The sequence below is a fragment of the Pteropus medius genome, unplaced genomic scaffold (genome assembly GCF_902729225.1).
Source record: "Pteropus medius unplaced genomic scaffold, Ma_sr-lr_union100, whole genome shotgun sequence".
NCBI classification, from domain to species: domain Eukaryota; kingdom Metazoa; phylum Chordata; class Mammalia; order Chiroptera; family Pteropodidae; genus Pteropus; species Pteropus medius.
Window position 1 is genome coordinate 3,523,331 of NW_024349799.1, and position 27,896 is coordinate 3,551,226.

At 46.9% G+C, this 27,896-nt stretch overlaps 1 protein-coding gene across 5 annotated transcripts in view; it reads left to right on the top strand.

Annotated features, from left to right (window-relative positions):
• MSI2 (musashi RNA binding protein 2) overlaps positions 1–27,896 on the top strand; it is a 375,150-nt gene that overhangs the window by 5,882 nt on the left and 341,372 nt on the right. The window lies entirely within an intron of this gene.

Here is a 27,896-nt window from a genome sequence, read left to right on the forward strand (position 1 = left end):
AGATCGTATCAGGAAAAGTTGGACATTTCTTTGCGACTCTTTTTGAAGGGCACTCTTTTGAGGCCTTAAAATTGGGAGTTTATGGGGAGGAATAGAATTTAAGTAAACAGCTTGTCCTTTCCTGGAAAAACAACTTCATAGACCTTTGAAGCCCTAAATCTGACAGAGGAGGCAGTGGATGTCTTGGTTACAGGCTGGTTGGGTAAATCGGGGCACACTTGAAACCCACAGTGCTGCTGCTTTGTGCAAGTGCTGGTGTCTGGGTGGAGAAGTTCTGAAAATGTTGTAAGCTTGTTAGAGTGGTGCTATAAGACTTGCTTAAAGGCTTGAGATAGGCCTTCAATTTTTTCAGAAGTCTGTCGCTAACGTAATTTTCACTGAGCTTGCCAGGTGTGGCTGTGGGAATACAGCTGCATGCGTCTGAGATGAAATCTGAAGGGCTTATGGCTTACATGGTAAATATGCACTTTTTAATCATACTTTTTCTTTCCTCTATAACATTGGAAGGAATACTTTATCTGTATTCTGTGGCCTTGGCGTTCTTTTGAGGAAAGGGGAAAAGGTAAAGCTTCTGATTATAGATCATAAAGGGAAAGGCTGCGGCTTTAAGCAAATTCAGTTTATTTCTTTAAGTACAGTCTCCCAGAAGTGGAACCTTATAGTTGTGTAAAGGGAGAAATAGTTTCGCGCATTAATTAATGAAGAAAAAGTTGGCATTTGTGGATGATATTTTGAGAACTTCAGGTCTGAGCCTGCTATGCGATTCCCTTCCTCCCTCCCTCCCTCCTTTCTTTCTTCCTTTTTCCTTTTTTCCATGCGATTCTTCCGTTTTTTTCTTGCTCGCCCTTTCTCCATCCTTCTTTCCTTCCTTCCTCTCTTTCTCTCTCCTTTCACGAAAACACAAATCTCTTAAGTAAATATAGGGAAATACTTTCTTAAGGCATTTTTTTCTAACGCTTAAGCAAATAATAAAAATTAATGAGCCAAAGAGGTTAGATTATTTCTGTATTGAGTACAAACTTTGAGACTGTCTTAACTGTTGAAAGGTTGTTTTCCAAACTCTGTGTGATCCTTGACATTTCAGAAGGCTCACAGAATGAGCAGTATTTCCTGGGTTTGGAAGAATTGCTGTTTCTTCCGTAAGTGTGAATCTTCAAATTTCCAGGTTAGTCATTTGATCACCCAGAACTAGGATCAGATTACCCTTGAGGAAAACTGGAAAAACCCCTGATTGGGTCAAACCATGGGTTTGACCTGTTTCCTCCTCCTACTTGTTTTTACCCCTCACCCCCACCCCTGCTTTTTTTTTTCTTTTTGAAAACCAAGAAGACAGTATTTCATTTTAATATCCTCCGGCGTTTGATTTTTCAGCGATACATTCGATTTGAAAACGAGACAGAATATTTTTCAAACTTGTCCAAGTGTGTACACACATATCCTCCCCATCACCCTAACCCCCACCCCCAACCCAGAGTCTGAGATATTTTAGGTGAATTGTCATACTTTTAGATGTGAACTAACATTAAGCCAGCCGGGGGAGGACATCTTTCCATGGAATTCTAGGGATTTCATAACAGTACCTTATTTTTTATGACGCACTTTACAAAGGACTTTCCGATTATCTCCATCTGAATCCCAGGACCTGTGACATTGAACAAATTACCTCCTCTCAGTCTCAGTTTGCTCATCCGTAGAATGGGAGTGATGACAGTATCTTCCTCAGAAGGTCGTTGTGAAGGATTAAAGAGCCTGGCACGGGGCGAGGGCCTCGTAACTCATCATCACCATCACCACCACCATTATCACTGTTGGTTTCATCATTATTATTGTTTTCAACCTCGACAGCCTGGCTTCAGATCCCGGCTGTGCCCTTCATTAGTTGTGTGAGTTTGAGCAAATCATTGAAATTCCCTGAACCTCAGTTTCCCCATCTCATTGAGTGTTTACGTGGATTAAATAAATGAATAAAGGTAAAGTACTTTAAAAAAAAGACCTTGTGCCAGATAATACCTATGTGTTACCTACTCTTTTTACTGTTATTTTTGTTAGGCTCTCACACCAATCTTGTGAGAGGTCTACTAATAATGATGACGTTATTTGAATTTATGTGCCAGGCACTGTTGTGAGGACACAATGTGTATTAACTCATTTAGTGTTCACTAGGCCCTATGAGATAGGTAGTAGTATTATCTCCATTTTATAGACGGAGACACCAAGGTGCAAATGTGTTGAGAAGTGGTGCAAGGGACCCGCCCAGGTAACCTGGCTCCAGATCTGGGCCCTCTGCCAGTGTGCTGTCCTCTGGGGGTATCACGTTGTAACTCTTCTCTGTTATGGAAGGGGAGGCCGCTCAGAGTGGTCATCTGGCTGTGAGGAGCAGAACCACAGCTAGCATCTCAGGACTTCGAAGTTCCATGGTTGGGTGATTTGCCCAAGCCCCGTGATGTCATTCCATTGTGTGACACTGTCTGGTAGTGTCTCTCCATCTGATCCCTCAGGGCACCCTTTCAGATGGTTCTGGAGTTTCTCAGCCCCAGTGAGACAACTGGGGAATTGGGGTGTATGGTGGTTGGGAGTCGGGCAGGGTGGAGAGAAAGTGCCTTCCTTGTCCATGGTTATTTTCTGATGGAATTTGAGCCTGGCCGTGGGCATTTCAGACTGAAGTTAGTGTTGGAGGCCAAAACCTGGCTGGCAGGAGTATAGAACTTTAAGTCAAGCCTTATTTATTTATTGTTTATGTCCCTTCAGTAAAACTCCTGTGTGTGTGTGTGAGGGTCCCAGGGGCAAGGTGAACTGTGCCCCTCCTCGTGGACTGGGTGAGGAGCTTGTAAATGAAATGTCAGCGTGTGTTTCGGTTAAAATTCATTTCTCTGCTTTCTGGCCGTCTCTCCTTGCTAACACTCACCAGAGAAATATTCCGTGGAGGTGTTAAAACAAGACTAGTGGAAAGAAACGGTAACTTAACACGAAAGAAAATCCGTGGCAGTGAAGAACAGATTTCATATTAGTACTGTCATAATATTCTTTAATGTATCATATAAATAAAAATCTGTTTTGACCAGAATTTTAATGAGCGACCGAAGGAAGGTTTTTGAATCCTGCAGTTCATTTATCTCCCTTTGCGATGTAAATGTTCACATCTCAAGTGAAATATAATGGGGCTTTATTAACTAGTCGAGGGGCGACTCTTTGGAGACCAGTGGCCGTTAATTAGTGGAGTACATTTTGATGAGAAGAAGATCGTTCTGTTCTGTATCTTTCTGTTTCTCCGGATGATTATTTCATTTTGTGAAATATGTAAGAGTCCCCCCTCCCCCCATCCTTTTAAAAATTAAAATGGTCATGCTACTCCACAAAGATGACTTAATTTGAAGCCGTTGGAGAAACGGAGATGATTGGGATCAGTCATGTCATATCCTATCTTCCCTTTGGGCAGATGTGTTGGCTGCCTGGAAGAGTTTTGCTCAAGCTTGTGGGTTCTCTTTCTAGTGTGGAGAAACCAAGAGACTGCCTAGCAGCTTGTGGCAAGAATGAGTCTGGGCGTAACGCACCATCTGCCTTAATTATCCTTGTGTATAATAAAGCATTCCCCACTGCCCTCAGTTGCCATTTTCCTCCTTAAGTTTTCGAAGCCAGAATCTTCTTGTTGATCAAAGGGGACCTATTTCCAGTTGCCTTAAGTTGCAGCTGGGTGACCGTGGGCGAATCACTTAAGCCCTTCTGAGCCTCAGTTTCCTCCTCTTTGAAACAGTGTAATGTCCGACCTGGAGCTGTTTTCAAGGTGAATGCAAAAAGTCTTTGCCTCGAACCTTGCACAAATGTCTGCTGATACTGTTAAGAGACTTATTTTTGTAGAATAAAAAAAACTATGATGGTGAAAATGACTGAAGAAAAAAATCTTAATTGGAATGTGAGCTCCTTGATGGCAGGGGGCTGTTGATGGTTGGCATTTGGCAACCGTTAAATGCATGCATTGAATCCAGCCTGCCTTTTTCACAGTGGAGGCAGCTGACACCCAGGGAAGTTATGTCTGTTGCCCCAGGTCACACGACTCAGTCGTGGCAAGGTTGAGCTGGAAGCCAGGTTTTCCTGTTCCCTGCAAGGTCGGTCCTCTGTTAGCAGGCGTCCAGATGGGTGCAGTGCAGCCTGAGCATTTTACACACGCACCTCCTGTTCCGGGGGAGCGGTTTCTTGGCAGCTTCTCAAGGGCGAGGGGTGAGTTTTTGGCATCTGGCCTTCCCCTGCTGCTGTGGGTCGGGTCATTCTAGCGTCTTGCCATCTTGGATGATCTGCAGCTGTCATCTCGGCAGCCACAGTTAACAGACCTGCGGTGGGTTTCTGGTTCCCAGCCGGGAGGTGGTGGTGTGCCTGCAGCCCTCGTCCACATGGCGAGGACCCTGGGGGGTTAGTGGCTTAGCTTCTTTCTTGTTGGGAGCGCAGCTCTTTCCTGCCTTCCAGTCAGCAGCAGGTGTCAGCTCAGGAGGAGGGGCACCTCGTCCTACAAATGTCCTTTCCCTGGATTCTGCCTTTCCTCACATGCTTTCGTTTCAATGTTAAGGTCAGTCTCTTGTGTTCTATGTCAAATGTTTTTGGCAGACAAGTGAAACCTCTCTGTCTTCCCAGGAAGGGAGGAGGAGGAGGGCACTCTCTGAGGAACCAGCTGACCATCTCGGGTGCCCCTTGAGGCGGCATTTATTCTTCGTGTCCTATTTTGTATTTTTAAACTCTACCGTTCTCCAGCCGAAAACCCCGAGAACACACAGTAAGACGTAGTGCATCACCTCTGCCCTCTTGTTTGTTCAGGTGTGGTTCAGTTCGTAAGAGCTTGTTCAATTGCTTTAATTGCTGACTCTGTGTGGACCCCATTTTGGGGACAATTTAGGACACTCTCCATGGTTTCCTGGTGCCCACTAAACAAAGTCTAAACTTCTTAGCTTGATAGGTAAGGTCTTTTATAATCTGAACAGGGTGTGTGTTTGTGTGTGTGCGTGGGGGGAGGGCGGGAGGTCTTCTTCCAGTTTATTTCCCGACTCGTCTACCTTTTGCTGCCTTGAAACTGAGTGTCACCCTTCTCTGAATAGGTGTCATTTTGTGGATCCCTGTCTGTACTGCCCTTTCTTCTCTCTACCGTACATAACAGACCTCTCTTTCAAAGCCCAGCCTAATTGCTACCTTTTCTGCAGAGCTGTTCCTGCTCCCTCGTGGTAATACTTCTTTTTTTGGATTTCCACAGCACTTTACCTTTTCTTTGGTTATGGTCCTCCCAAAAGTAATCAGTTAGCAAAAGCTTATTGCTACACCCATTAGGCATTGTGCTAAGTACTCATTCATTCATTTATTCACCAGTCATTATGTGCCAGGTACTGTGTGTGGTTCTGGGTGTAGTGTGGAGAGTAAGACAAAGTCCCTGCCCTCTTGGAGCTTTCACTCTAGTGGGGTAAGTAAGCAATGAGCAAATGGATAAGTATATGACATGCTTGTAGGTGTGAAAACCAAGCAGGATAAGAATGATGGGAGGGATGGGGATGGACCATACGTTTTCATATATTCAGTCGCCGCTTTAAGTACTCAATAATTGTTGAACAAGTTCCTTCTCAGCACTAGGGACTATGGTAGGCACTTTATTCTGAGTTTTATGATTATTTAGGTTCATGCCTTAGTGCTTCCACTGACAGTAAACTGTAAAGGCATAAACATATTTTACTAAGAAAAAAACCCCCTTAGCTTTTAATAGTGCTCTTTTGCACACCTTGGATCTCCGTTGAGATACAGTAAATGCAAGGTGACAGAGGAGAGCTAGTTCTTGTCTTCAAGGGTCTTACCTCCATGTTGGTAGGAGGGGTGCTGCCTGCGTACAGGAGAGGATGCACAGTAAGAGAAAGAGCATTTAGAGGAAGAAAGAGTGGAGACAGCTTCTTGGAGGAGGTGCTCTTTGCCCCAGATCCTGAAGAGCAGGTAGGAAGGAAAAATGGCAGGAATGCAGTTCTTCCCACCAGGGTCTCAGAGAGATCAGGACGCACAGCTGTAGCAAAGGGTGTGTGCTGAGAGTGCTCTGGGCGAGGCTTGAAGAGTAGGTTGTGGAAGGCCTTGAATGCCAGGCAAAGCAAATGAGTTTGTACTTGGCAGGTGCTGGGGAACCTGTTGTGTGAGTGCAGGATCATAGGGATGCTCCGTATGATATGCTGAACTCTTCGGGACCAATTTAGAAGCTGGGGTCACTGATAGGACTACGTCTGATGCAATTTCATGGAGAGCTTCTCACCCTGGACTTATGCCTTCAGCGAAATTCATACAGCGTCCTCTCTGGCTATGGGTCCTTCTTTGGGAGTGATCTTCTTGGCAGATTCCACCCCAGCTCTTTGGGATATGTGGCCGCTACAAACAACTCTGTTGTTTGCTTTTTTCTACCTTCTCCCTTCCTCTTTGCCTCCTTAACAAGGGGCTGTGATATAGACAAAATTCAAAAGCTCTATACTTTGTCCTTTTCCGAGCTGCGATCTTACTGTGTGTAGACAGATGCGATTTCTTGGTATGGAAATCACAGATTGTCTGTAGGACACCAGTGCATGTGCCCTGTGGCCCAAAGCCGCCTGACAAGGGACTTCATAGGCAGTGTCTGCTCGGGCTGCCTGGAGTGAGGAATATGAGATTTCAGAATCACAGCCTCTGCCTTCTGTGTGATAGGAGAGGTGTAAGCAAGTGAGGTCTTGGGCCCAAGCACTCTGTGGTACACTCTACTACTCCTAGCAGTAGCCTAGGATTGTTGGTCCAGCTGGGGCAGGTATCCCGCTGGGCCCCAAATACAATAAGGTGTCCCCACTCTTTCTCTCTTTCAAGGATGGATAGCATCAAGCTCCCAACCACTGGGAAAGTTATTCTCAGAGTGGGTTTCTGGCTGCTATACTTCTTTGTTTTAGTTTTGAGATAATCAATAATCAATAATCGAAAAGAAAAATCCTAACTCAAAATAATGGCTGTTGCTTATTGTGAGTCACTGTGTTGGAGGCACCATACTAAGCCTCTATGTGTGTTTAGTCTCCTTGAATCCTTACAGCAGCCCTTTGTGGGTATCATCTCCATTTGACAGATGGGTAAATTGAGGTGTAGGGAGGGTAAGCAGCTTTCCTGGGGCCACAGAACCAGTAAATGTCAGGGTTGGCATTTGGACCAAAGTCTGTCAGAATCCTGTGTTCTTGCTGCCTTAACCACTAAGCCCCGCTAACTCCCAACACAAATAGGTAGATTTTTAAGTTCTTGCATTTTGTCCAACTGCTGTAAAATCCTCAGGTTGAGGAGTAGAATTTGTTAATAGTCTGACCAAGAGGCTTAAGGTTAATTTTCTGTTGCCCATTTTGTTAGAACCCATTTAGCATCGTTAAATGCCATTTACCAGCTATGGAATTTCAGACAAACCACTTGATGGTTTTGTGCCTCCATTTTTTCATCTGTAAAATGGAGGTGTTAAACAGTACCTACATCATAGAATTGTTAAGGGGATTAAATGAAGGGCCTAGGGGGATATCTGCACTTAGTGGATCCAGTGTAAGCATTAGTTATCTGCTACTGTCTCCAAAGGTGGCACTGCCCAGATCATCGGAGAACCTTACTTAGCTCATAGGTTGCTTGGTACTGTCGCCCCTTTCTAAGGGGTGATGGGAAGAACAGCATGTGTCAGTGGCTTGGCCTGCTCCTGGGGTTCTGGCTCTTGAAGGGGAGATGGCGTGCGTCCTTTCTCTTGGGGATGCTCAGTGGGCATTGGGAATTCATTTCCTTTTCCATATCTGGTGCCGTGTTTTTGCTGCTTCTGAGAATGAAGTCCTGGGGCGCAGCTAGGGGACAGCTAAGACACCGCTGTGTGAAAGGTCTCCCCATGAGCCTTCTCTCTCCCAGTCCTGGTCTTTATCTGCCTGGGGGTAGTTCCACCAATGACTGATCTGAAAGCATCACATTCATTTATTTGTCACTGGCTGTGACAGGCAAGTTAATGCTAATGGATTCTTTTTTTAGCCTGTTGTCTGGGATGAGTTTCTCCCAAATGTCCTGAAATCTAAGGCATTAGGGGAATGTGTAACTTTTATGATACGGGAGGATTTAAAAGACAAATAGGGTTTTGTGCGCAAGGGCCTTAAATTTAGGTTAGGGGTGACAGCCGCCAAGGAGGAGATGTTGGGCCAGTCCAGCGTCTTCTTTTTAAGAAATCCATTCAGAGCTCTAAATTGCTGTTTCTGTTTCAATTATGTGACAATTTCAAGGGTTTAGAAAAATCTAATAAAATGGTCTTGATGATGCATTCTGGGGAGAGAGTGCTTTAGAAGATCCAGGAGAATAAATTCCTCAGGGGTCAAGAGAGGCTCGTTCCTGCCACCTCGGGCCTTCTCTCGTCTGGGTTTTTACATTTTTATTGTTTTGAAGGGCAGAAAACAGTGTTGGAATGTATTCAGGGCTTCAGCGGTATCCTCCACTGAAATGAATTATTCTCTTTGGGCAATTGCAAATAGACGGGCCACTGCAATCACTAGCTTTTTTTTTTTTTTTTTTTCTTAAGCTGGCATGTTGTAATGACTTTCAGAGCATGGTTTGTGTGTGTAGTGATTTTGAATAAAGCACCGAAGAGAAGAAACTGGAAGAGGGGAAAGAGTGAGCAGAGAGGTCCTACGAAAGTTTTTTCTTTTCTCCAAATTAAAGCTTTTGATAATTTCCCAAAGAGCAGAAGTTTACAGTGGAAGCCGTCTTCCAGCTGCCTGCAGGAACAGACTGCAGAAAGACCTAGTGTAGCAAAATGTGATGCTGAGTGACATTAACGAGGTGACCTCTCTGGTTGGAAGGAGGGCCAAGGAACCCCTGAAGTAGCGGTTCCCATGCCTTGCTGCGTGCGTGTGTGGGTGCCTATGTGTTTGTGCATGCTCAGGCTTTGTTCCTGCGTCTTCCAGTGATAGTTTTCACACCAACCTCTGCTCAGTTTGCTGCAATATTCTCCGTCTATTCCCACCTACTGAAAAGTAAAGTTTTAAATGGGGAAGCATTTTGTTTTATCTTCCGGGTACCTGCTGGAGCCTGGGTAGGTGGCATGTGAAGCTGAGATCACAGAGCTGGGCCCTGTTGGAACACCAAAGCCAAAAGTGCGAAAAGTCAATATCCTCGTCTCCGAAATGGATTCCGGGGAGGCAGGAAGAGAAACCCTTTGGCGCACGACTTTTTCCCCCTTTTTAAAAAGGCCCTAGCCTGATAATGTTTCATATTGATGGTATAAATGAAACATAACAACAACGGCTTCTTCAATATTTTAGTGCCTTGGAGAGTATTCTATATTTCTATGTTGCTCACGTGCGAGAATTTTCAGTTACTAAAGAAAAGATGCAACATTTGGGTTGGATAACCTGGTAAGGAAGCGGGAAACCTGGGTGTTGCTGCCTTACTGGTTAGGACCTTGGGAGTGCCTGGTTTAGCCTGTTCCAGAAACGGAGCTGGTATCGTCCGTCTTATTTTCCATCGTGGCACTAGAGTGAGCATTCTAAATGGTAAGTGTTTAGAAACTGCTGTGAGATCTTAAGGAAGAAAGCTAGATGGGGACCTGGAGTGGGGTTGGTGGCTGGAACTATAGCGTGTATTGATGCATGTCTTCTTTTCAACTCAGTTCCCTATGGGATATCTCTCAAATATGTCATTTTTTTATAGCTAAAGTCAAACAAACAAACAGATAAAAATGTTTAAACTTACATAACACTTAATAAAAACCAACTGGTAGATTCACTGTCTCTTCCACCTGGGGAAAAAAGGACCAAATAAGGATGCTTGAACCTAGGAAAAAATTGGGCTGTGAATCTCCATAAGACTGCTACATGTATATGTTTCCTCTTCTGTTTTCAAAGCAGATAATTGGTTTTAGTAAGAACTTCTGACTTGATTAGGGGGCCCTTAGGAAATTAAAGTGTGTTTGAATTTCACAAGTATAATTTTAATTATACAAATTTTGCATTTTTCACTAGGGAGCCAGGTTCAGAACTTGTTTTCCTATACTAATAGGGGTAGTAAAACTGATTATGGCAGAATGCCTTACTTATATCGTTTTGAAAATAAAAATAAAATCTATGCATTTGATCGTTGTTTTTCCCCGCAGTACACAGTGTTCAAGCAGTGTCCATATGCGTCTCATAGCCTTGTTAAAAATGCTTTTTCACTGGATCCACACAACTGTAAAACTGACTGACATAGTCTGGGGGGTGGACTTCATTATGAATTTTCCTACTGTACCTCCTGAAAGAATTCAATTAAAGTTCTTTGGAGCACGAGTCCTGCCTGGGCGGCTTGTGTTTGGCACGCTGCCACGTTAGCATGTTGGGCTTGCTGTTATCACCCCATCGCCCTGTTTGTTCAAAGCCCGCGCATTCACAGCCTCAGCTCTCCTAGCAGCCCCTCTTCACGATCCCAGTGGGTTAGTGCACGAGGTACAGTGGAAACGGTCACCTGAGTTCTTCCCCAGGCTGTAAAGAGATGATGGCGAGAGGACGATCAGACCTCTCTGGGCGTCTCAGGAGAAGGACCGATTGTGTTATTGGGAAATGACCATTTTTCAGGGTGTCCAGACGAAACCCCAAGTGTCGAGGAAGTGCTTTGTGGGTTTGAACTCAAGCATCCCCAAACACCTCCCCATGTGCAGGGGCTTTAAAATCTGCCCGGAGACCAGTTCCTCAGGCCTTCTGGGCTCTCATCTCAGATAGTGACACGAGAGCTTGAAAAGAACAATTGTTCGTGATAGAGAAATCACGAAACCAGCTTGTGAATGAGTTGGTGTCAGGTAAGGGCCTGAAAATACGGGAAAAGAAAGCTCCAGATGTAGGCCCTATTCCATTCCATCCCTCCCCTGCATTTAATCACTGACTGTATTATTTTTCTTACTTTCTATGGAGGTGGTTCGGCTTAGTGTTTAAGAGCATGGGCTCTAGAGCTAGGTGATCTGCCACTTAGTGGATGTGTGGCCTCGAGCGAGTTACCTAAATAATCTCCGCCGTAGTTTTGTCATCTGTAAAACGGAGATCATAACGGTGTCTCCTTCATGGGTTTGCTGTGAGGGTTACGTGAGTTGACGTGTAAAGTGCTTAGAAGGGTGTCTGGCACACAGGAAGCGCTGTGGATGTGTGAGTTATAGTGTTGTTAGGAAGAGTGGCATCCTGCAGCAAGTTTGGCCAAATGCTGACCATCTGCCTTGGTGGTTGGAGAATTTTTGTAAGTGCTAGAATCTACTGCCTTACGTATTTTTTTCTCATGTAATGGGGGAATACAAAAGAGTATATATGCACACGCGAATGTGTGTGGATGTGCGTGAACGTATACAACTTGGGTAGAATCGTGGTGTAATTTGGATTCAGACATGTGAGTGTGCTGAATCCCAATGGAGCATGTGGTTGGTAAGAGCACAGCCTCTGGGCTCAAGGGACCTGGTTTGAATCTTAGTGCTGCCACCACATCTGTGACCTCAGGAAGATATTTAAACCTTTCTGAGCTTCAATTCTGCAGCTAAATAATGGGGATAGTAGAGTTGTGGGTATGACATGAGACACCATAAGTAAGGTACCTGGTATATGGTTAACACTTAGAACATGTTAATTCCCATAATAAGGCTTTTTTTTTTTTTTTTTTTTATATGAGAAAGATACAAGGTGTTCTGCTTTTGCTGGAGAAGAGGCTACCTGAAATTAGCTAGTGAATCATTAGCGACAGAGGAATAGACAAAAGCAGACTGAGAAGGAGTTGTCGTTAGCCTTAATCTGCATGCATCAGGGCAGTTTTAGCATTTCACAAAACTCTAATTTCGAATTTTCAGCAGCAGGTAAATACTTGTATTTAGCCGGGAACCTCAGATGGTGTCCGCAAGCCTTTCAAGGTGGATTTGTTCTGCCGACGCTTGGTGGTGGTACCCGGAAGCACAGGGTAAGGTGGTAGAAGAGATTTAGGAGATGCTCCAACGGAGGAATAACTCCAAGGCAATGAAAGGTTCCCAGCTATGAGTGAGGACAACTGGGAGGGAGGGAGGCGGTTGGGATGTGTGTTAAGTGTTCCCTTTTCAAAGTGACTTTTACTCGGAGACGTGGGATGTTAGGTTTTGATCCACCGACCTGTGAGCCCCATCGTGAGAGTGGAATGAGTTTGGTAGAGCTCCAGGAAATGCCCACAGTCCAGCCATCGGCCTGGTGGGTCTCTGACCCTCAGACCTACTCTCTCAGGGTCGGTGAAGTCCCCAGACGCTGTAGTGCATGTGCACATCTCTTTGTTCCATTTGCAAACCAGTCAGTCCCCTCTACTTCATGTCTGTCGGGTGGAGTTTACCAGGTTTTTGTCAAGGATGGGATATAATATGATGATAAGTGGATCCCGGGAAGGGATGGGGCGTGTATGAATATTAGTGTGTAGAGAATGGAAAGGGGTGGCCAGGAGGTGGGGAATAGTAGTAGATTACATTGACTAATTATAAGGAAAAAGCCATATTTGCTGCTTCATTAAGTGATCGCTAGGCTATGAAGCAGTTTATTGTAATTAATGCAGAAAGAGCAAGTAAGTGTTGGATTTGGAGTGGAGGGTCTCCAGGCCCCCCCGCCCCACTGCAGTGTGATGCTCTGCGTTCACTGCCTCTTCATGATCCTTCGAAGTGGAGTCTGGGGGGGACACCCTCATCTGAAGAACCGAGGTGGAGTCTTTGACCAGTTTTCTGCTGGTTTATTTTGACAAATAAGGAGGACCCCTTGCCTGATCTCCTTTAGAATCTTCTGTGGGGGCTTTTATGTTTTCTAAGGATGGAGGAAGAGGGCCAAACCCATGCCATCATTGCTATTCTTGCCACAATCATTTTAATTTCAGCGCATGAAAGTGGCAGGCTACACAGCCAAGTCCATCGAGTTACGGGCCGTGCGGAGTTGTGATTGCTTTCCTTGATGATTTCTTGTTCAAATCAGCGGTGCTCTTAATTTTCCAGATGAAGTAAAAAGAAAATTGGCGACTGTCCTCCCGCCCTGTGTCTCTTCATCCTAGGTTTTCTGAGCATGACTTTGATTTGGAGGGTTAATATTAATTAGGAGCCAGTTTCGACCTCGGTTGCTTGATGAGGGAGCTTCAACTGTTGTGACAAATGGGGCTCCTTTTTGCCTGTGCCTGCTTTTTTTTTTTTTCTTGGTGAAATTTTCTGGATTTGAAAGCCAAAGGAATAAATATAGAGAGAAAGAGATGAGGGCTTGCCTCCTAAGGAAATGCAGCAGATTCTCCTAGCTCTTCAGACAGGTACATGATAAGAGATCAGGAGCATGTGGGTTCTGAGGAAGTTCTCCCCCCATCTGCCCAATCCCTCTTCCCCAGCTTCCCCAGCAGTGTGGGGCCTTGACCAGCTTGCTGCCACTGATCATTGCCTCAATTGCCCTCTCTGTAAGCGAAGGTAATTTCTTCAGCTTCTTCCCCTCCCCCCCCAAATAAATAAATAAAAAGGTATGACTCATATCTTTAGTTTCCGAATTGGGTTTCTTGAATTTCTCTGAGGCAAGTCCCTGGTGAGTGCAGGTCACAGGGAGACACACTTCATTTTGTGCTGAGGCTGCGGGTCCTTGCTTCTAAACCTTACCAGAGCTGACTCGGTCTTTTCAGAGAGGGTAGAAGAAAGGATAAGGGACAGAGAGAGCCAGTGAGTCCACGGTACAGTTAGGGAACAGGCGCTGGAGAGGAAGTGGCCTGCTCTTTTCAGGTTGCATCATGTTAGGGATCTCTCTTTGGCCTCCGAGTTTGGATTGGTTTTCTTTTTGATGGGGTAATTGGGGCAGGAGAGAGAACAGCTGACAGTGAGTGTGAATGTTCCAGGTATAGCAGGAGAGACCTGGCTTCTAGTTCTTAGCTTGGTGCTTATTAGCTGAATGTGAACTTAGACCAGTTGCCTTGCAGCTTCATGCCTTGGTTTCCCCTTCTGTAGATTGAGGAAGAATGAGGGAGTACGTGATGGGAAGCAGCAGTACTTAGGGTTTGAGAGAATAGGCTTAGGAGGCAGGCAGTCTTAGAGTTTTATTTCTGGCCTAATAATTTCCTAGATGCGTGACCTCAGGAAGTTCACTTAACTTTGCTAGTCCTCAATTTCCCAGTCTGTGAAGTGGGGTGATATAATATAAGTATTTACCTTACAGGGGTGTTGCAAGGATTGCATGTGACGGCGTTCATAAACTGCTTAACACAGTGCCTGGGGGCTGGTTAGCGCTTTATATACGGGAGCTGCTTTTACTGTCAAGAGCTAAATAGTGGCCTGACCAAAGGTTCCTGAGATGTTAGCCAAAGTGGAGCAGGAGGAACCAGATCAGGAAAACATTTGAGCTGTACAGATTGACTTTCTGATTTAGACAGAGCTTCCCACGGAGGGAGATTGGTGGTCAAGGAGCTAAGGCCTGCCCGAAATGCAGAGTCTGGAGCTTAGATGAAGAAGTGCCTCCGGTGGTGATTTGGCACTGTGGACTGAGGGTCTCAGCCTGCACAGGATATGCGCCCTGGCTGCCCTGTGGGCCCTACAGAGCAGAGGGAGGTCTGAGGTGGGCCTGTCCGAATTCCCAAGCTGGAAGCTGCCGCTGCTCTGACACCAGACAGCTTCATGGAGATGGAGACGGGATCTCCCCTTGGCTGACATCTTAGCCACTTCACTGTAAGAGAAGGGGAGGAGGAAGGAGTGGAAGACCAAGCACCAAGTGATGTGGAGGCCCACATTAGATTTTGGAAACCCACGCCTGGTACTTTCTGAAATTCAAAAGCCTTGCTTGACTGAGGCAGGGCTGATCAAAGGCCATTGTGATTTCAGAATGTTCTTAAGTGTGTTTGGCAGACAAAGTTCTGTCTCTTGATTGCTTCCTCTCCCACTGTCCTCTCCTCCTTGGTGAGATGGTTTTAAGTCAGCACTAGCACCTGTTTCTTATGCAGCAGGAGTGTCTGAAGTGGGGGCAGGTCCTTGCCCTTTGCAGCCGCTGCCGATGCGGAGCTGTGGGTACCAGTGTCGTGTGGCCATTTGGCTCCCATCGGCTGCACCTTGGCTTCCTTTTCGGGGGGGTGGGGCAGGCTTGACTAGGTGTTGTGGGTGGGAAAACCTTTAGGAGGCGTCGTTATACTATTATTATTATTCTCTTGAAAGAAGGGTGGAAAGAGGGAGTGTGGTCGAAAACATCTTCAGGGATAAAGGGGGTATATTATGCAAATGAGCCGACATAGGTCACATATTGGACAAAGTCAGGTAGGGTGCTCTCAGGTCCTTTAGAGATGAAAGACGAGACTTGGCCCTGTCCTCCAGGTGCTCCTAGGCTGGCAGGAAGGCCGGTGTATAAACAAGGCAGTGTGCTAGAGCAAGGGCAGTGGCCATGCTTGCCCATACTGTGCCCAGGATGACACAGAGCATAGCGGGCAGGGCAGGCTGAATCTTGAGATGGGAGATCCTACAAGTCAGAGGAACTGTGGGAGCAATTAGGCACCTTAGCTTTTGGGGTGTGTGGCAAATTTTTCCTGTGGGCCGGAGTGTACTGTGCAGAGGACAACGGGATGAAAGATTGATTGGCTCACCATGTAGCAAATGTCTGGAGCTCTGATCCGGAGCCAGGCCCAAAGCTGGGGAGCGGGGGTGCAGCTGTGATGAATATGATGCAGTCCCTGGGTTTGCATCTGGAAGGGGACATATTCATTAAACAACTTATTACAGGATCCATTATTGGAAGAATGAATAATACAAATGCTGCAAAAGCATGTAGAGTGTTTCATGGAGCGTAACAGCGAAACCAGGTTTCCTGTAGGGTTTTGGGAAGGCTTCCTGAAGTACATTGGTGAATGTGAAGGGTGAAAATAGGTGTGAACTCGGGGGAGGGAGGATCAGGGGCATTCCATGTGCTGGAATGCAGAGGGCAGGGAGAAGAGAGCTGAGGCCGGGCCGTGTGGTTTTCTTGTCCTAAGAGGGTCAAGGAGCCCACTTAAAGGTTTAAGAAGGCATGGGAAATGATTACCTTCACATTTTGAATAGATTACTATGGCAAGCTGTATGGAAAATGGCTTGTGGGAGCCCCAGGCAGATGTGAGGGCATTGGCAAGTGGTCTGTGTGAGAGAACACGGTGGTCTGGCTGAGTTCTTGGAGGTGAAGATGGAGACCAGTGGATGGATTTGAGGTGTGTTTGCGGATTAGAGCAGTAACTTGGTGATTTGGTTAGCTGAGTGAGAGGTGTTAAAGATCAGGCAAGTTTGGCTTGTCTTCTCTGTGGACAGAGCCCCACCTGCCACCTGGGGATGAGCCTGGCTAGGGGAGTTGAATTTAACCCTTTGGCTGGAAATCTGCACACTTTTGGTGATGCGCCCCTATGGGTAAACTTTTTTTTTTGAGTGTGCATTTGCATACTTGTTTATTTACAAATGATATGTATGTACTACTGTGTTAAAATACTATACCTCATGTCATAGATAAACAGACAAACAAACAAATAAATAAATAAAAAAGGACCAGAAAGAAAAGCTAAACACAAAAGTTCTAGCCCTTTTCCCCAAAATCTTATTTAGGGGGCTGTAGCTTTAGGCCATGGGGAGCCTTTAATGAGTTTTAGGGTGGGGGTGGCCTGGTCGGGTGGGTGTTGGGGAAAGAGCACTCTGCACGCCAGAGGCCCTTGAATGAGTTCTGCACAACGCAGGGGCCCATGAGGAGGTGCCCGTACGGTCTTGTCACCATGTGTGGCCTGGTGAGTCGGGCATGAGACCGCAGTGTAGTAACTCCCCAGGAGTGGTCGTGTCAATATCACAAGAGGTGTGTGAGGACTCCCTGGGGCTTGGTGTTTGCTAGTCTGTGTGTGCTCATCTCATGGGAACATGCGGCCAGCCTCATTCCTTTGTGGTCCAGGGGGTGCCTGTCCTGTCTATCCAGAGGGCTAAAGGCCACACTTGGCCGTGAAGAGCGGACTTTATATAGAGAGCACTGAATGAAGAATATGGATTCTGACTACCTATAATGCCATCTCTGCCAATTCTGAGCCCATCAGGGCCTCTCTTTGTCTGGTGGGTTGATATTAATACTTCCCTACTGAACTCCAAAGGCTGAAAACAGTACGGAGTGAATTGTTTTTATCTTCGTGATCCAAACGGTCCTCTGAGTTTCCTCTCTCAGTCTCTGCCAGCAAATTGGTATTGCTGCTCCCTCTGTATGGCTGGGTTTTCAGAGGCTGATTCCGTTCCAGCCCACTCCATTTAGCTCTTCCTTCGAGCAGAACCCGAGCTAGGATCTCACCTTCCAGAGAGTGCTTTTAAAAAGCTTTGTTTCCCAGCAGACTGAATTTCAGTCTTTTCCCTGAGTGCAGCCGTGCTCGGCAGAGGGCTCTGAGCCGTTTTTACGTGTGAGAGGTGAGCAAATCAAAGGTGAGCCCGTTCTACCTCAGTGAGGCCTTTTGTGTAAAAAGGACCTTCTAGAGTAAAGCAGTCAGGCTGACTGACAACTGCCAAAGCTACCCCGTGACAGACCTGCTCCGTGGGATAACTCCGAGAGAAACCAGGGCCAAGAGCAGACAAAAGGATGCCCAAAGCCCGAGCTGGAGAAGCCCGATTGAGATAAAACAACCTGGAAGCGTGTCTTCAGTTTGGATGTGCGTGGAGCTAGGTCACCGTGGCCGACTGAGAACGTCGGCATTTACGATTCGTCCCTGCTTTGACTTCTCTGGTTTTATTTCCTTTGAGATCAAAGCAGGGAGACTAGAAGTTGCCACTCCTACCTAGGTTTACTTTCAGACTATGTCGGTGTCCCTCGCTTTGTGACCTTGGGGTTTTGTGTCTTTGCTTGGGGTGCCTGGGGTTTATTTCAGGCACAAAGTGCGAGGTATGCTGTAGCCTCAGAGTCAGAGGGGAGCTCTCAGAGATGCCCAGAAGGGACGTTGAGAGGACCGGAAAGCAGCTTGGAGAGCCAGTCCTCTGTTTTCCAAAGGACTGCCAATACCAGGAGTCTGGACGTTTCTGTTTGTTAGTGTTGCTGCCCTTCCGAGGGGCCATCCTGAAGGCAATTTAGTCCTGCACAGAGACAAGGGGCTGGCCTGAGGAATTCTTCCCCCTGCTGCATAATAAACCTGATACTTAAATTAGTGCGGGCCTCCTGAGCCGTAATTCTTGCCGAGGTGATAAAGAAGTGTGTGTGTGGCCGGCATGTCTTTCAGGATTGGAGGATGTCGCTTTCTGTCAGATGAGTTTCCAGGTCTCAAAATCGATTTTTTATGACGGCTTCTCCCCCATTACCCCAATTTCCTCTTTCTCCTCTTGTGTTTCTTAGGAGTGGGAGGAGATAGAGGGTGGATAGAGGGGAAATATTTTCGCTTGGCTTTTGGTTTTGCATATGTCGTTGTCACAGTAGGTAGACATTCCTTCAGAATCCTTCTGAAGGTTGTATAATTGAGTCTTTTACCTCAGCGACAAGATATTACTCACCTTCTCTAAACCGTTTACTTTATGCCCCGTGGAGTAGGGGAGAGGCAAGACTTTTTTTTTTTTTTTCTTCTCAGGAAAATATGTCTATGGAAGAGGCTTGCCGTACTGGGCAGTTGGGTGGCCAGCTATTAAAGTTTTAATAATTGAGAAGGCATCTGGGTCCCTCAGTGGAAGGCAGCAGCCCTTCTGGCAGAGATGAGTTTGCTTTTAAAATGACGTGTTCACCTTTAACTGCAAACGGCTGTGACAGGAGTCCTATTTAATTTTAAATTGCCCTGTCCAGCAAATCTCTGTTACTCTTTGAACAATAAAATGTTTTTCATCTTCTGCAGCTGTGTTCTCTGTGTGGGGGCTTGCCTTTTTTTGTGGTGGGGGGGAGAGGGAGCTTGGGTGCCCCTCCCCACTCCCCTTCTTTTCCCTTTCAAACTTGCCAGGATGTCTAGAAAGTACTGTTCTACTAGGTGTGGAATCTCCACCCGGAAACTCTGCAAAGCGGCTGGAAAGTTTATAAGCAGAGGCCGGGGGTGGGCGGTGGGGTCAGTAAGTAATGGCAGCCCCTGGGGCTGAAGTGCTTCCTCTGTGGGCAGAACCCAAAAGTCGGTTTCTGTCCCTGACCCTTTCAAGAGCCCGTATCTTTTTCTCTCCTCTCCCACCCCCCAACTTCAGGGGGCTTGATTTGTCTCTGATAATCAGAAACAGATTTTGGCTCCTGATCCATTATAGATGTGTTTGAGATGGATGCCAAGCCTTAAGCCACTTAAAGAGCATGTGAAAATATATTTAGATACAAAAGAAAAAAAAGAAGAGAGGAAAAAATAGGCTCTTTCAGACCCCCCCCAAAAAAAACTTGAAATGACTGCTCACGACAGCAACAAAAAACCCCATCTAGGCCCTGAATAAACATGGAAAGAGAAGATTTGGCTCCAGAATTAGCAAAATTGGTGAAGGATGTTAAAAGGGTGGAGGACACATGTGGTTGCCCTGGAAGTAGAATCTTGGGGGGTTGCTTTCCCAAAGTCCCAGGCTCCCAGTGGAGGTGGCAGGTTGGTGGGGACACACGGAGAGCTTTCACATTGTACTCAGCAGGACTGTTTCTATTCAGGATACCCCTGAGTTAGGAAATATCGATTGCTCTGTATTTGTAAACAATCATTAAAGGGACGTGGTGCCAACAAAAATAGCCAACTTTAGGCGATTAAAGTGTGTGAGGGGAGGCTCGCAACAGGGAAGCCCACTGCTCGTTGCTCCGGATCAGCATGGCCCAAGATTTGTTTTCCTTTTAAATTCTGAAAAGGGACCCGCAGAGTTGAGCAAGGTCCGAGTGTTGGTTTCTTTTCATCCTCCTTGAATTTTTTTTTTTCTTCTTTAATGAAAGTGCCCAGTTGGCCCCACTGGCTCTCCACCCTGTGTGGTTGTCCTGGTGACGCCTGGCTGTGGAGGTTCCAAGGTGGCCCTCATTTCAGCTGTCCTTAAGTCTCACTCCTGTGTTTGTACCGCCCCCTACCCCCCAACCCCCTCAGCGTTTGCAGTTCAGCTGCTGGCCCAGAACTCCCACTCATGTGTCTCTCACTCCAAACAAAAAATAAACCTGCGTGCTCTATGTGTTTTAGGGGTGTGTATGTGTGTTTTTGTCTTGACAAGTTTGTTGCCTATAGCTGTGCAGCCACAGCTGGCTTCGAAATCTGGAAAATATGTTTTTTTAAAAAAGCGAATTGTGGGTAAGGTTTGGAAGTAGGAGGAGATGAGGTGGTGTAGTTTGACTAATCACGCATAAAACAGTGACCCCAGTTTTTTGAGAAAGCATTTAATTAAAACATTGTAGAAGGACGGCTATTGAGAAGAAGAAAGTTTTTAAGTTGCAGATTCCTGTTTATCTCAGTGCAGGTATTTTTTTTTTTTTGTCACCATGGAGACCAAAAGCGTGGGGCTTAATGATGCCATCTTCTTCCCCCACTGGAGGAGGCCTGACCCAAGCCCAGAGGCAGATGCCGGGGGATGGGAGAAGAGCGGTTAAGAGATTCTCTTGTGTCTTCAGTCAGTTAGAATGAAAACTGCCTTTTTTTTTTGCCTCTGGAGGCAAGTTGGTAACAATTTATCGAAGCTACTGAGTTGAGTAGTGATCAGTTCTTGGATTTGCTTTGGCCTCAACCCCTCCCTTTTCTGGAAGCTTCAGAGGAGGAAGGGAGGTTTCTGTGCCTGGATCAGCTTCAGTGTCTCAGAAGTTTCTTCTTTCCGACTTTTAAAAAATGCTTTGCATCCTCAGCTGGGACTTGCTTTTTCAGATAAGGATTCCTCAACATGGTTGTTGGAGCCAAGCACAGAGGGTTGCTGGAGGCCCTTGAACATACTCTATTTTCAAGGTTAGGGAGCAACAGACTTTCAGGGGAGGCAAGTAAGCAGGGAGGGAGAGTTGCTTGAGTTCAAGGACACTGGTTTTTTCCCCTCCTAGGAAGAAAGCCTTTGTTTTTGTTTTCTTTTGCTCTCTTCTTCCAACTTCTTAGAGTAAATAGATTGGCAAATGGGCGAAAAGCAACTAATGAACAAATAAAGAAGTTTGCGATGGACACAGGCAAGGCTGTGTTGGGGGGCCAGTTTGCCTTTCGACATTTTCACGTCGACCCACATTCTCTCTTATCTCAGTGCTGCTTCTGGTACTTGAAAATCAGGGGGAAAAAATAAAAAAGATTGGAGGTGGGAATGAGTAGGACACTTTTCAGGACCGGGTGAGGGAAAGTATGCATAGCTGTGTGTTGTTAGCTACCTTCAATAGAAGTCCTTTGTGGAAGGCCTGGGCACTTACAGTTGTGCCTGGGAAGCTTGTGTTCTCTGTAGTTGTTTTGATTTCTGTGGTATAGAACTGAACGTTTAAAAACAGTTACAGGAACATCTCCCCAAAGAGGTATTCCTGAGAATTTCTGTGTAAATAGAACCCTATTTTCCCAGCAAGCATCATTATATTTTTAGAAATGTTTTCTTTGCTCATTGCCCATCAGTTAGCAAGGCTCCTAGCACTTTGTGTCATGTCGTTCTGCTTTCCTGAACAGGTGTTTGGATGGATGAGGGGTTATAGTAAGAAAAAAATACTGAAGGATACTTTTTGTCACTCGAATCAATACTCTTTCATCCTCCGTGGATGCAGTGGGAGCGGGGATGGAATCTGTTTTCTTTCCCTGCCTTCCTGATGAGGGCAAGGAAAGGGTCATGCTGTTCGTGTTAGCCCGCTAGCTTCCCCTCCCTCTCCCCTTTCTTTCCTTTTTTTCCCTCTTTTCTTTTGACTGATACCAACTCTTTGTCCCGTTTCCTGGATTTTGAGAGTAATTTCATGTGGGCCAACAGAACTGGTGGCTGTAGTTTCATTTGTTCTTTTTTGGCATTTAAGGGAACGATTTACGAATAGATTAAAAAAAATTTTTTTTTTTTTTTCAGATCGAGCACAGATTTTAAATGTGTGTGGGAGAAAACTCTGAAGGTGGTTGCTAGTGATTTTTTTTCCTCCCTCTCCTTAAAGCTGTGTGCCCTTGCGTTTTCCTCGAGGGTCGGTCGGTAATAACTGCTGGCCTAAATCAGTGTCTTTGAGAATCATTGATTCACTAATTGCTCATAATTGAGTCCTGGCTTCCCCCTCCTGCTGAGAGCACTTTTGTTTTCCGCTATTCTGCAAGGAATTGGACTGATTTCTGGAGTGTTTAAGAGGTACCCTATAAAAGAGTTTGGCATGCCACCGTTGCTAGTTGTGCTTCCCAGAGGTGACCATGCCACTGGTATCCGGGCTCCATAAACACGGGGTTGCCAGTGACCTTTCCCAAGGTCGCTTGTCTGATCGAGAGTGTATTCCCCAGCCAAGCATGCGGCCTCAACTTAATTTGTTCCTTTCCTAAGGCAAAATGACCTCCCAGTAAACCTGCCCCCCTTTTTTTAGTGAACGGACAGAATGAGGAAAGGTGTGTTCTAGTAGAGCGCAGGCAGCATTGGGAGGAGACACCAGTAGCCTCTCATTAAAATTCCAAGGCGGGGTTAGGTTTATTCTGAAGTGCAGGGTCCTACAGGTTAGAATGTAATGCCCCGGGAACAAAGCGGAGGCCAAGAGGGGGGCTGCTGAGGGAGAAACAGTGCAGAGATTTTGAAGCAACATTTCTCTTGGCGTTGGGAATTGGGAAAAAAAAAAAAGCAACCGTATTCGCTCCATATTCATGGTCTCTGTAGTACTCTGTAAATAAGTGGTCTCCAAAAGCTCTTTTCTTTTCTTTTTGGCTAAATCTTCCTCATAAGACCCTTCCCAAGGGCCTCATGAGGAGCCTAAGAATGCCTCTTTGCAATGTTAGTGTGGGAAATTAGGGCAGCCCAGAGAAAAGGAAGCACGATTCTGTGACCCTTGGTGAACACCCAGCCCCACGGGGCCATGCTGCGTGTCTTAGGCAAGTGAGTTTGGAGACCCCGCTGTGCCTGAGTTTGGTCCCATGTAACCGGTTTGTTGGCCTGCCATCCCTTCCACAGATCCTTCTAGGCCAGCCTTAGGGAAGGGATGTAGCGAGGACAGGAGAGCGCATTGGGGACAATTTTCAGATGGAGGACCACCTGTGTGTACGGCCCTGTCCTAACATGTCCCCAGACCCAGGGTCTCGAGTGTTGATTCTCCCAGGACTCGGCTGGCCGCACACTTCTAGTCTTTAGTTGTTGGTTTGTGTTTTGTTTTTGATGTCCGGCTTTGCTTTGGGCGTCCAAACGCAGGTGGGCACCAGGGCTTTAGTGTGGCGCTTCTCGGCTTTTCTGCTGGTAACTGGGGCATGGGAAAGCCCTTTCCCTGTCTCGTTTAAACTTTCACAGTTGCACACGGCCAACCCGAGCTCTTAGCCCCACTTTTGTAAGTTATAAGCGGTCAGTGGGTTCTATCCGCAGGCCCTGCCTACAGGCAGGGTATAGGTTTCAGCAGGTTGTAAGTGGACCCAGAGTCCTGAGCTCACCCTGCCTTGTAGCAGGTCAGAGAACACCCGCTGACAGTGCCTTGTGTGAAAGGAGTATGAGGATTGTGCTGGGCCAGCATCCTTCCTTAAGGGACCCTATAGCTCAGACGGCGCCCCTTCTGAAAACAGCAATGGGGCCAGTGTGGAAGAGCTGGTCAAGGTGATGACTCAGGGGGGTACCAGGAGTGGCAGGAGAAGCCAGGATTGGATTTGGGGGTTTTCCCATCCCTCCGTAGTGGGACGTATGGGAGAAGATAGGCTGTGTGGTATGGTAGATAGGGCTGGTTCTTAGAGACAGTTCTGGGGTTGAATCCTGGCTGTGTGACTTGGCCAAGTTACATAACCTGTCTAAGTCCTGTGTGTCATCTGTAAAATAAGGGTAATAAGACTTGCCTGGTGACTGTGGGAACACATACCCCTTCTGTAGAGCACTTGGCATAATACTTGGCATTTAGTAGGTGCTTACTCAGCCCCGATTGTTCAGCCAGCCTGGATCCAGCTGCTTTTGTTGGGACGCAGAGGAGGTCGTGTGGTCACCTGGCCTTACACCAGTCTGTTAATTTTGTTGATTTGGATCAAGGAGCCACAGTGTGCTGTTTAGGCTTACAGGCTCTGGAAAGTTAGTTGTGCCCTCGTCTCTTCTCTATAAAATCTACCCGCTTCATATCCTCTAGGGGTTTGCCAAATCGAGGGTTAACCTCTCTGTCGATTGGACGTGGTCCCGGCTTCTCGTGGGTCGTCCTCCTTTCCCTTGGACTCAGTCCGAGAGTGCCTGGCACCAGAGACTGAGGGGAGTTTGCTCTGATCAGTGCAGACCCTCGGCTTGCAGCTGACGCTGGACTTCAGCTTCCAGATCATAGGTGACTTCGGTTAGGTTTCTCATTCTTGCTTGATGTAGTGGGGTGGTGGGAGGAGTGCAGGCCGTGGGAAGATTGTGAGTATGAATGTTAATTACTTTCAGTGCTTTAGCCCAGGGTTTCTCTGCCTTGGCACTGTTGACGTTTTGGGCTGGATAATTTATTGTTGTTGGAGTGGGGGGTGGGGATGGGGAAATGGAGGTGTGGGGGCAGTGCATTGTCCATATCGTAAGAGGCTTTAACAGCACCCTGACCTCTACCACTAGATGCCAGTGGCACCCCTTCCCCAGTTGTGACAACAGACATTGTCAGAGGTCTCCTGGGGGCACTGTCGCCCCTGGTTGAGAACCACTGGTCTAGCCCGCACGGGTGGCTTCTGTACAGGAAGATGGGGACAGGTTTGTATGTGCTCCGAGGCTCTGCTCTATGTGGGTGGGAACCTGGACAGTGAACTGTTCGTGGGATCCAAGATCAGGAAGGCATCCAGAGAAGTCACTTGTACTGGTTGTGGCCCCTGACAACCCTCTCTGTGGTCCAGTGAAAAGGCAGGGAGAAGGATGTTTCCCCAGGCTAGCCTCTCTGTGGAGCTTTTCACAGCGTGGAGCTTCTTTTTGAGGAGTGACTTTGTGCTCAGGGGCCCTCGGCAGTCTCCCGTTTCAGGCCTCGGCACTCGGTTACAAGCTCATGAGTTTGATCTGCTCTCACATCCTCTGCACACGCGAATTGGTCACTCAGAGGAACAGGCTCACGCACGAAATGGACTTTTATTTGAAAAGAATTCATTCGAAAACGCCGTTTCTTCCCAGGACTCCACTGTCCCCTTCCTCCCTTTTATCCCTTCTCTACAGTCTGTAAGACTAGCCTTGGAGGGGCCGTCTGGTGAGATTGGTTGGCCAGGGCTTTTCCTAGGCTCTGATTAAAGGCAAATTATCAAATGGAAGTTGGATGTTGCTGCTGTGCTTATAAAAAAGTCAGTTGTGTGCCATAAAATCCATCACAGCTCCCTTGGTGAGGAGGAGGGTGGGGAAATACTTAGCGATGTTGGTTTAGTTTTCAATGGTTTGGCCTCCATGCCTGGAGCAAGGCAGCCTGTCTGCACAGTGGATCGCAATCCTGTTTGCTAGCTCTCAGTAAGTGAGTGAGGGAGAAACTGGCTAACTTGATTGCTGGGAAGCTCAGAGACAAGGCCTGGGTGTTGCCAGCAAGTTGCCAAGCAATAACTTTAAGATCTTGAACTTGGGGGAACCGGATGGCTTTATGGGCTGGAAGTGGGGCCCGTGATGTCTCTGTGACTTTTACCTCCCATTTGTTTAGAACAAAAGACACCAGTTGGAGCGGGTTTGAGGAGTCTGGGCTTGCAGAGGCCGTATAGCATAGTGGTTGAGAACACAGACACAGGAACCAGAATCCCTGGCCAGGTTTAACAGTGGGACTCTGGGCAAGGTATTTAATCTATCTGTGCCTCAGTTTCCTCATCTTTAAATGAGGATGAGAGTTCTAATTCTTACTTGGGAGTGGTTTTCTGGAATTAATGCAAGAGCTGAGCCTAGGGCCTGGCAAGGAGTAAGGAAGTCACTCTTGGTATATTATTAGTAGTTACATTATTCTGGAATGGATGGTTAACCTTGCTCCTGAGGTTTTATGACAGTGGTTCTCACACTTTACTGTGCAGAAAAATCGCATGCCCTTTCCCGGATGGGTTGGAATTGGGGTCTCAGCCACGGGGCCCAGGAATCTGTGTTTAATGCCCCAGGTAGTGCTGGGTCCACAGAGAACTTTCTGATTCCACAATGGCAACATTTATCAGATTCTCAAGGAATAAGGGTCCTCATGCCATCACGACATCCTTCTCTACCTCAGATTATCTGAAAACAGTTCTGCCCACTCTGGATTGCCTGGTTTGGGCCCTGGGTGGGCTTGGTGGGTGTGGATGGCTGCAAGTCGCTCACCTCCGTCTGTGTGTCAGGTTCTGCCTGTGCCGTCCGTCCGTGGGCTGGGATGACGGAAGAATCGTGTGCTTCGGCCTGCAGAGCGTCCCTGTTCCTGGCTTAGCCAGCGTCCCACACCCGGTTCTCACTTTGCAGGCGAGAGCTGTGGGCCTGTTTTGCAGGTTGTGTTGTTTCAGTGGGTAACTGGTATGTGTGTGTGCATGCGTGTAAAAGCAAACATCAAAATGTTTGGGGAGTGTTTTAGGAAAATAGCAAGGAGCAGATTGCCAAGATTTGCTTATATGTTTCTTTTTCTTTCCTTTTTGCTGTGTACATGTGTGATCAGCATCCTGGAGCGTTTCGGCTTTTCTTACCCCAACTGTTCTTTCTTACAGCGGAGAGGATACAATTCAGCACCAATAATACTGAGCAATAAATAACCTGGAGAAGATGAATAGCCTTGTGTGGTGGTAAATTAAAGTTGATTTATTGCACATAATATATACAGGTGCTCCTAATGTAATTAAGCAGCGAGGCTTTTAATGCTGCAGAATCTGAAAGAAGACCCAAGAAAATTGGGTCTTAATAAGGCTTATTGAAATAACAGCTAAACATGCTGCTTAGTACCATTAGGGGATGTTGAAAGATGGATCGACTCCGCTGCTTTTTCTTATGTGCGGAGATGACACACCTGACCCGTTCTCAGCAGGGCTCGCACTGGAATTGTTTTCCCTGCTCCAGGACCGGGCTGTGTGGAGCTGCCTACGCACTCTGGCCTCACCCCTCTGTGACCAGCAGTCAGGTGGCTGCCTGTTGAACGGGCTTTTTCTGAGTGAGGAGAAAGGGAGCAGAGTATGGAACTCATGACCTGGCCTCATTAGCGAGCGTCCTGTGCTAATAACGGCCAGGCAACAGAGGGCTGGTTCATGGAGTAAATTTATTGACAGGTCCTTCGACACGGACCGGGCACTGTGCTGCCGATGGGGAGACAAGGCTGGGAATAAAAAAGCAAAATAGCCCCCATCCTCAAAAGGGCCAGCGGGCAAGGCCAGCATGTAAGTGCACGATGGCAGAGAGACGGTGGGGAAAGCTGTGATGGAGACAGAGATGAGAGAATAGGGGATGAGACAAATTCACAGAGACGGTGCATATGTGGAGACTGGGTCGGGGGCTGTGAGTGCAGGACAGAGCCATCTTAAAGGTGACTGGTGGGTGGGGTCAGGGTTTGGGTGGGAGAGGACACCGGAGAGGTGGTTTGGGGGCAAGAGCAGGACAGATTTTGCATTTCAAACCAAGATATAGAGCCTGTACCTAAATTTATTCTGGAATCCTGGAATCAAATTCATATTTAGAAAGAAAATGCTTGGCAGTATTATGAGTCTTGGATTGAGGGAGACCAGCTAGCTAAGAGAATAGAGCCTGGACGAGAGCAAGGGCTGAATGGGTATGAAAAGATAGGAGTGAAGCCGAAATCTCCCCTAGGCCTTAGACCTGGTGATTTTTAAGGGTGTAGGGTAGAGAGAGGTTACCAGGAGAGAGCGTAAGCGTGAGCCAGTACTGCTACAAGAGCCCCCCTGGGGTACTTGTTAGAAACAGGTGAGGAGGAGTTCCTCACCCCGAAGATCTCCCATTGCTGGGGTCCCGGAGGCATGCTGAGGTCCTGGAGAGGTGGCTGTAAGGTTCCCTTGGGAGCCAGTGGGTTATCCCACAA